The following is a 10,562-nucleotide window of genomic DNA, read 5'->3' as shown; positions in this document are numbered from 1 at the left end:
GTGTTTGCTGACATGTGTCCAGCAAATTTTATCTCAGAAGGTAACTGTACTCTGCAGATTTACCCATTTCTGTTTCTCTTTTTTCCTCCTGTCATCCAAGCAAGCTATTCAGATAGCTTCTTTTGAAACTGTTAACAAGAAATCTCCACAAGCAGATTAATTCTTTTTGTCTAAGTGCATGAAGTTTTGAAGTAAAATGGAAGTCTTCAGTTTATGGTCAGTGCCATCAACTAAAATCTTTGCTTCTACAGCATATGCTGCATAAAAAATGTTATCTACACAATGAGTTCACAAAGGGTTTTGTTTCTATATATGGTAAAGCACACATTTGTTTTAGCATTCTCAGTGAGTGTTTTTAGTTACATGTACCCTTCCTAATCCTCCCTCTCTGCACACCAGTGCATGACCCAAAGAGCAGTAAAGCTTTTAGGAGAGTCTTGAAAGATTGTATATTATATTACTGTGAAAAAAAAATGCTCTCTTTGGCACAGGAGAGGACAGTTGTCCAAAATAAAACTTTAAAGAAATACTGTTTTATACAGGGCTGGTAAACTTACAGCTGTGCTAGAGTGACAAATCACAAAACACAGAAATTGTAGAACAGTTAAAGATTATTATTTTTACTCAGAAAACAAAATATTCCCTAGATACCAACAGGATTCTGAGAGGAAAAATCTCTTGCAAGGTTTACACAATTTTTCTTTTCATGCTACTGTTTAAAACCAGATTTATACAGATTACTCATCCTCTGTATAATGATTTTTAAAAATTAGTATATTTTTTATTTGAGAAGTTTTTAATTATCCTGTAAAAACATGAGTTTAAAAAAAGTTAAATATTAATTAGACCAGATATACTACGGAGACATGACTGGAACAATATGTTCAATGGCAACCAAAAAAAAAAAAAAAGGGAGAAAAACAACAGTTAATACATGCAGCCAAATTCAGGCCAAAACCAAGTTTCTGTATTACAACAAAGAGCAATGTTCTGATTTTATGCAAAACCTGTAGGGTGTCAATAGCAACACTTTACACTCTTGGCACAAAGCACGGCAATATCCAGTTCATTTGCATAGAGAAAAGAATCCAGAGTTTCCCAGCACCAGCTTTGCAGAGTAATTGCAAGGTGCTCACAGGCTGTGCAAATACAGAAAGGACAGGAATAGGTAGTTTTTCGTGAGGAAGAGTAAAGACCAAAGAGAATCTATGATTGCACAAATGACAATCAGTCTTCCCTCTACTTACAGGCAAAATATTCTTTTCATATATTGACTATTCCATTTGTATAGAACTTACTTAATGCATTAATAATAAATGAATGCTTTTTATTTAATAATCATGTTTCTGAATTACATTTCTCTATTATAAATGGCAGTGTCACAAATAATTCTCACCACTGCTTCACTTTGTGCAGTTTGGACTTCTAACATATTTACTTCTATATCTTGCACATTTAAGAAAGTTGGGAGTGGGATAAAACTGCCAAATACTTAACTAAGACACTTTTATTCTCAGTAACTCTTCTTAGCCTTTTTGAATCCAGAGCTACTCTCACCCTTGACAGAATATGAAAGTGTGGTGCTTCGGAAATTACGCACTGACACACAGTGCTGTTTTTCTTACAAGACCTTACCATAGAGGTAAGTTCCCTTATTAAGTGTGAAGTTCTAATGACCCTATGATATTTTTCTTTGAAAAGCATGCCTGAGCACAGATGGGACTTTTGATGTCTGTTAGCAAAAATTGTAGCAGTTATTGTCCTGCTCTAGGCAGAAGTAAGGACTGAGTAAAATATGCTTTACACTGGTAACACCTGGGCAAATAACAAGCTGTCCAATCAACCACAGCCCTACTATGGCATGAAAGGAAAAAAAGGCAAAACCTTTGAGGCATTCAGAACACAGTGTTACACTGGGTCTCACTGCTGTTTGCCAAAAGGCTTTTCATGGCAATTAAATTTCCTGGAAACAAGGCCTCCTTCTGAATGCTGAAAGGGCTCAAATTCATGTTCTCACCACAAAACAAGATATAATACAGTAATCTGAAAGTAGGACAATCTCTTTTTTCCCAAAATTCCAAGGTCAGACAAAAATGTTGTCTAATTTTATATTTAACTTACTAATAGCAGAGGATGCTGGATACATTGTACAAAATAACTAGTAGAGCAGAACAGTATGAATAGTTACATTCATACAGATTCCTACATGAAAGTGGGCAAGTTTGCCAACAGTGGTGATACCAGAATCCTCTTTTGAATTTATCTCTTAAATGACTCTGCCCTTGATACTTCAGATATCCCTGGGGAGGTCAATTTACATAAACTGATAGCAGCTCTGACCCATGCATTGCCTCTCAAGCTAAAGAACCAAACTGACATTTCCAAGTATTTAACAGATTTTGTCTCTATGATCACCCAGTCAGATCCCAGCGCCTCACATACTTGTATATTCACTCCTATCATGTTTCAATAAACCTGTCAAGCTTGCACCTGTCCAAAGGTTGGTGGAACATGTCTACTCATCACTTCACAATAATCAACAAGTGACAGCTGTGCCTGTAGCTGATTCTAACTTTTCTATCATAATGAGGGACATAAACAAATTTCATCAGCTGTTCATATTTAGCCCATATTTCCCTAAGAAGATTCATCAGGTTATAAAGACCTGAGTCATGCACTCTTTAAGACAGATTGGCATCTGATACTGCAAGTTATGAGAACAATGGACTGCTTCTGAATTTGTCTCTCTTCTTTTCTTTCTTTTTCCTTTTTTTGTTTATTAAAACCAGTTAGCAAATAACTGTTGCTGACATTTTTTGTGAAAGCTTTATTTAGGGAACAGACAATCAATGTCAAACACCAGTTGAGGAAAATAGGAGTCATCCTTGGCACTTCTTGAACCTTCATGTTGAAAGAGCAATGCCAGACATTTTTCTAAAGCTTTGCATTAGATGATGTTGAAGCATTTTGTAAAATAAATCAGTATCTATGCAATATTCTAAGGATTGGGAATGTATTCAGCAGTTTTTAAAAATATATCAGTTCTGATTTTATTAAAACTATTAGCCTCTAATCATACCTACTTATTGGAAACATCACAAAAAGAAAATTAAAGGAAAAAAAGCAAGGAAGGAAAAGAACAATTCTCCTCATATCTTTGAGGAAAAAAAATCACCTTCATCTTCAGAGGATGTCTCTTCCACATTAAAATGACTACCTTTTAAAAAGTAAGAGAAAGCCTTAATTCATAGACTTACCCCAAAAAAGATATTTTGAAATTGATCTTTCTCCTTTACTGGAATTTGTTCTACAGTTTATATATTCTTCCTGAGACCAGGAATAGATACTCTTTATCCAAAAAAAAAAAAAAAAAAAAAAAAGGGAAAAAAAAAGGTTATTTACTTTGTCATCTTTTCAAGATCAGGTTTTACCTCCACATCCAATTCACTTATCCACAAAGCAGAAATTATTTTTTCCTAAGTGGACGACCAGTTACATATTTTCTTCCCATAACTTTTTTTTCCACCGAAACCTTTAACATCAGGTTTCATACTAGCCTGCTGCAGCAATTCCCAGCTTAAAAGTGATCCCATCAGCTGCCCTCAGCTCTTAAGGCAAGCGGTGGGGAATAAGTGGGCCACTCTCATTACCACACGAGCACAATAGCATTCACACGGTCCCATTCAGAAACTGATGCCAAAACCATCTTCTGGGGCACACAGGGGATCTCCACCACTTGTACACAAAGCCTGGGACTGTGCCACCAGGGTTCTGCAGAGAGATCTCTTCCCTGTTCCTGCCTTGGTAGCCAGAGAAGTCCTGGTCTGGCAAGCTCTCTGAAGAACCTGCATACACCAAGTCAGAAGAGAACAAAGGCAACTGGGGAGTCTTGAAAGTTACTCTCAAAATACACCTCATCACACAAGGTGCTGAACATCATCTCTTCACAGATTTTACTGTCCCTGATAGCTGGCCTTGTTAAGGTGTTTTTTGCTCTTGTATATAGCAACTGGTCACTGTATTTTTTTCCATTTAGTGCATGCCTAGCTCTTCCTTACAATGCAAATCCTGGCATCTTATCGTATCCTCCCTATAATTTTTAACTTTGATTTGCCCCTGCATATTCCAGGAGCTTTTATTTTTTCTTCTTTTTTTTCTAATAAATTACTGATAAACTTAATTTATGAAGCCCAGGAAATTCCAGAATAGCATCTTTGAAGTGAACTTTGGGCTTATTCTTCTTGACTTTTTCTCCATTTTTTACTCTCTGATCACCATTAAAATCTGAGGCTGAATTATGGTGTGTATAATCTCTTCCAAGCTTGTTCAACAGCCCAAAAATTGTTAAGAATGCTTCCAAAATTCTTTACAGTTTATACAACTTTGATACCTTTTGGAAGTGGGATTTTTGGGGTTGGGTTTTTTTCCCCAAGAACAATATTATTCCTCAAAATTACTAATACCATCTCATAACTAATTACCTTGTCTTTGCTCAGATAACTGCATGCCACTAAACAAATCCTGTATTTCAGAATCCTTACTATGCCTTTCCTCATTTTACTTGCCAATACTTTCTGACTTTTGTTCACTTATTGCTAAATGTCTGGCAATTTCCTGATGCAGTGTTGCTCTATTTCATCTACTCCTGTGCTTCGTTATCAGCTTCTTTTCCCTCCACACCTCTTGTGAATGTTTTTGGGTGGTTTTTAACAAGAAGCATGTTGTAATGGTGCTGCAAATTAGATGAGTCCTTATGTTAACAACAGATAACTATGATATTATGGGAAAGAGCTCAGGAGAGAAGGAAGGACAGCTACACAAATCATCACTGATTGCTAACACAGAACAAACTAAAACTGGCTAAACCAATTCTTCATTTTCAGACAATTAACTAACAGCCCCACTGCTGTTTTCTGTGATTTTGCGCAGTGTCTAACTTCCTGGAATGTCTTTCTGCATTGGACAATTTTCTTGTACTTTGCATAAGAAATCCAAAAAGAATATTCTGTTATGTTTCATTGGTTTTCTTGTTGGAGAAATACAGAGGGTCTCTCATGGGTCAGTATCTGGATGTGTGTTAATAGAAAATGAAGTGCACAATGTATTTATTTCTAAACAGAGCAATGTACTGGTCTTGTTTCAGATAAACATGTACATCTGAATTTTACAATGATCCTATTGTTTTCAATCCAAGACTTCCATTATGTTTTCAGGTCAAGACCTCCATACCCATTCTCTGTTTGTCTCCAATTTGGGACTAAACACTTTTCTCTATTTAGGAAGCCGTCGTATTTTCAAAGAGCTCATCTTGTTTATTTACGGCAAACGGGAGCTGACAACTCCAGAAGGCTTTCCTTGTTGTCCCTCCTGGTCTTACTGACTTTTCAGGAATCCAGGAAGATCACAACACAGATAAGCTAAGAACAGTTTCCATTGCACACAAACCCCATGAGGGCACAAACTGGCAGCAAAATACCATGAAGAAATTTCCAAGTAAACATTCTCCTTCTGGCTAGATCTGTAATTTCATTATTTAGAACCCTCATTTGGTCTGTAAACTGATAGTGTCATAGGATTAACTCTCTCCCTGGCTGAGATTCACACACATACTTCTGGTAATACGAACTTGATGTGTATGTCAATTCCTGCCATGTGTAATGGCAGAACTCACTATTCTTAATGCTTGTATCTTCATTAATAAAGAAGATACAGTATTCTGAGAAATTTCCACAATTTGGATGGCTTATATCAGGAGCTGATAAATTAGTTTAACATTTATTCAATTCAAATGGTGAATTATTCCTGCATCACTAGTTCATCCTTCTTGCTCTTGCATTCCTTGGAAACAATGCTTTCTGCTGTCTCCCAGACCTTTCATGGTATAGTATGTTTTTTTACAACTTAACAAACATTTTGTAAGTTACCTTTGACAAAACAGCCCAATATAAGAACAAAAACAAATCCTACTTGATTTGGTAACATAGCTTAAGGACAAGCTGAAATGCCTGATTTGAAGATCAAGGCCAGTAACTGTTAAAAGCCTTTCCCGAAACTCTAAGGACAAATTTCTCCATGAACAACTCCCAGTAAAAGGTTCTAATTTTATTGAACAGAAGAGCATTGAAGAAACATCTCTGGAGATAACACTGTCACTCATCTTAGAATAGCATCCATAAAACTCCCCAAAACTGTAAGCAAGAGACAGATTTTAGCAACAGATTTTATGCTATACTAATTATGGATTGCTCACATAAACCAAAATTTGTTTTTCCCCTTGTGATGCCACAAAAATGAAAAATGAAAATAAATTATTTCATAGTTGGTAAGTAGCTAAATATAAGATTTATGTTTGTTGGTGTTGTGTAATACTGCTGGCCTAATTCCAGTCACTAAACTCTTCAGCTGTCCCTCAACAGGTGTAAAGTGGTTTCTCTAACTTTGTACTTCTGCAAAAACACATTAGAACTATTCGGAGACCTGAAAACCTTGAGTATTACAGCTATGCCATTCTTAAGGACGGAGAGTCATGACCCCACCTTGACTCTTTTACCTACATAACTGCAAACTACCCATCCAAAATGATGCTGAAATGGAGAATTATCAACGACTCCGTCAGTCTGCAGAATTATGATCTTCCAATGCTATAAACACGTGCAAACTTTTAGCATCAGCACTGAATGACAAGTCCCATGACTGAATATTAAAAAGCCCAAATTTCTTCAACATCTCCCACCACTTAACTAGTCAACCAATTATATTACAAAAGCCAGGGACTGTGCCACCGGCGTTCTGTTGAGAGATTTCTATCCCTGTTCCTGCCTTATAGCCAGAGAAGTCCTGGGCCGGCAAACGCTCTGGAGAGTCTCCACGTCTTAAGTCATTATATTACAGATTTTTTAAATTTTAACGTGAAATTAAAGGGTTGTGTTTGAACTTGTTCTTCCACCAACAAATCCTGCCAGACCTTTAGGTTTTATGCAATATGCTGAGCGCCAAGAGGGCCGTACGAAGCGGCTGCTGCCACCACTGAGGGCGGCCAGGCAGCGAAGGCTTCCCGAGCCCTCCCTTCCCAGCCTTCCTCCGCCACCCTGCGGGCGGGCTCCCTGCGGGCGATCCACAGCAGCCTCCGGCGGGGAGGAAAAGGGGGGCGGAGGAGAGCCTGTGCTGGAATGAAGGGCTTGTCCCGCCTGCCCCTGACCAGTGGTGCCCGAAGTCCCCCGAGGTTCATGTTTTGCCACGTTTGCTTCGTCTCTTTCCAAGAGAGACTCTACTCATGGCGGGAGCCCCGGGTGCTCCCCAGGGACCTTCCCAGCGCTAATGCTCCTGGAGATGATCCTGTCCCCTGCCAGCAACGGCAGCAGGGCTCAGACAATCCAGGGCAGGAGAAAGGAGCAATTATGTCCTTCCTCAGGCTGAACAGCAAGGCTGAATAGCTTAGTAAGAAAAAAAAGACAAAAATATATCTACCTATATACATGCACTGTGTACTACAAATCTCTTCTAGCATAGCACTATTTGTAGTTCAGAATTCATTTTGAGTGCCATTGTCCAAAAATTTCAGAGGCTTAAATCACCAAATGCTATGTCTGCCAGCCGAGGGAGCCAATTTTATTCCATAAACATAGGGGGAAAACATTTTTGAACACGAAAATTCCTGGTCTTTTCACATTTATCAAGTCAGAAAATAGTAAAGTATAATAGTTTTTCAGTGGCATCTGTATAGCATGATTTTGAAGGTCTCTGTGACCCATATAGCCTTATAAAGTAATTTGAATTCCAGACGAGAGTAGGAATAAATTTTGAAAGCCAAGTCTTGTGGCAACACTTACACATTTCTTCCCCTTTTTTAAATAATTCATTTCTTCATTTATTAAAATTATTTTAGACACTAATAAACAACTGTGGTAATTACTTTTGCTAGCATATACAAAACAAGAACTCAGAGCAGCTTACTTTATCACATTTAAAGTTATTATGCTTGTAACAGGTATGCTTTTTGGTCCAGGAGGATGATGGAAAATCAATCGTTTCTTATTATTTGTGACATCTTCAGATTTTTTAATTACACTTTAATTACACAAGGGTCAGCAGAATGCTGACCTCAAATGTGATCATATGTGCTTCCTTTCATACCACCTTCTTCGAGTGCCAATTTACAATACAACTGAGTTAATTACAATACTTTTCATGCAAAAGCAAGTAATAATATTGAATACCAGACTGCATCACATTATATATATAACTCCCAAATATTCCTCCAACAGAAATGCTAAGGAAAATTTTAGTCATTATTTTGAGGAATTCTTAGTTTTAAATGTTCTTTCATAAGTCTGTATTTTGAGGAAAGGGTCTTAAAAATGGGACAGAAAATGTAAAAACATAACACTAAAATGAGCTGCATTTTGGCAAAAAATAAGGAAATTCCTACATCACTTGCAGTTTATTGTGGTAAACTCCAAGTCCAATACTGGTATAGGTTACAGACAGCAGAGCTTGGGCATTATTGTCAATAAGCATTCTAACATATAGGATTGAATACAGCACTGGCTTTTCCTGAAACATTATGTCCACCAATACTGCAAGAGGGGCAACTTTTAGTTAAAAAACATGCAGGGATCTGATTAATTTTTTGCAGTCTCAAAGTACAGCTAAACCCCAGTCTGCTGAGGCTGCATTCCTAAGAAGTGCAGCTGTAAGCATTTTAATCAAAAATAAAGCAATTTTTCCCATTATAATTTGTATTGCAGAGAGGGAAAATGTGCAGTAGCTTAGGAAGTACATGTAATTTAAATGTTCAGGAAAAAGCATTTATCAGTTGTGAAGGACAGGGAGCCTGAAGCTCTCCATGGGAGCCATGGGATCACCAGTACTGTCAACCTGAGGAGCCTGACCTTCTAGCAGCTAACTTTTCTGAATAGATTTCCATTCTGAAAGATCTCAGGTGCTTCATCTATGAGGCCAACAACCCAACACAACTGTAAGTGTGTAAGCACTTTGCTTTCTCTTTTGGAATAGTTACATTTTCCTTGCTCTCATCATCTTCCTCAGATGAATCAATCTGTCAAATCAGTCAAGGGTAAAGAACATAATAAAAGGAAAACAGTGGTTAGCAGAGCACAGTACTAAATGACTGATGACAGAGCTCCAAATTGAAGAGCTGGAAAGTGACAGATTAAGGGGTGTTACTGTATTAGTTATCTGGAGTCACTGAATAGATATTTGTGCATCATAAACCCATTTAAAAGTGAAATTAAAGTTTAGTCTAAAGGGAACGGCATAAATTTAGCATCTCAAAAAAAAAAAAACCTGTATCAAGATGAAATATTCTGTGGAATGGAATATTAGCCATTTAAATTTTAAGAAATAATGGCACTAATCAATTTATGAAGTGTGTTCTTATATATTCCTCATACTAGCTCCAGGCTTTATTTCTTATGCCCTCTAAACCTTCACAGACATTTATTCCTATCTGTTTCATCCTTTTCCTCCTTTTTTTCTGGTTTTGGTTTGTTTTTTTATTTTCCCAGTGGAAACTATCCCACCTCCTTTTCTCTGTTTTCATTTTCTGCACTAAATGCTTAGCTTTGACTCTGAATTTGTCTCAAGTGCAGGCAGCTGAATTATTTCTTCTAATCTTTTTCTTGCCCTAGACCAAAAATGTCCTCTGGCTGCCATTTTCACTACATATGATAAAAATATACAGGAGAAATAAAACCAGTGCAAGCAAATTTACAAGTTTGCTTACATTTATGAACTTACATGAGAAAAGGAACAATGGGGTTTTTATATAGCATCTAGGATAATGTGGTCCCATTCTTCTGACAACATAGAAGTATTACTGTGCTTTCAGCTGGCGCTGTTTGCTCACAATTGTGTTCTTGCTTAGGATCTCCAAATAAAAAATGAAGGTCAAATCTTGAATGGTAGAGCTTGCGTGGGATACTGCCAGATGTCTCAAAAAAACCCCCAAAACCACTAGATGAACAATATCTAAACCTTTTTTATAGAGAATGGTCATTAATTTCTTTTCCTTCCTTCACTTTGTAAATAAATATTAGTGATTTCAAGCTAAAGCGAACACCATAGGGAGCAAAAAGTTCATGTAAACGGTAATAAATAATCATATATCACTAAGATATAATAAAGACTTTTTTTTACCTTTACATTTATTCTTTCTACCTCACCAGGTTCATGCAGATATTGTTCACCTATGGTAAGATTTGCATAACTGTAAAAACAAAATTAATTACTTAGGTATTCAAAACTCAAAAAACATTTAATAAAATACTCCGCAAGAAGCAATATTGCAAGCTCCTTTCTTTCCTGGATTAGTATAAAACTTCTTTCCAGGAGGAACATATCTTTGTGTTTCAATTGTGGACAGAAGTACACATACAAGACTCTTACTGTTTCATAAGAGCTGCCAAATCCACATCTAAAGTAATAAATGAACACATTAAATAATGTTTCAAATACTTCAGGCTTTCCATATCTAGTGTGCTAAAACAACAGTAAGTAGAAGACCCAAATATACCTGCAACTCAGAAGTTAAATATAAAAGC

This window comes from Corvus kubaryi, unplaced genomic scaffold (assembly GCF_017639235.1).
Source record: "Corvus kubaryi isolate FWS band 111438036 unplaced genomic scaffold, C.kubaryi_AGA036_p1.0 split3-131, whole genome shotgun sequence".
Lineage (NCBI taxonomy): Eukaryota > Metazoa > Chordata > Aves > Passeriformes > Corvidae > Corvus > Corvus kubaryi.
The sequence above is the reverse complement of the archived record's forward strand: the minus strand, read 5'-3'. Positions refer to the sequence as shown.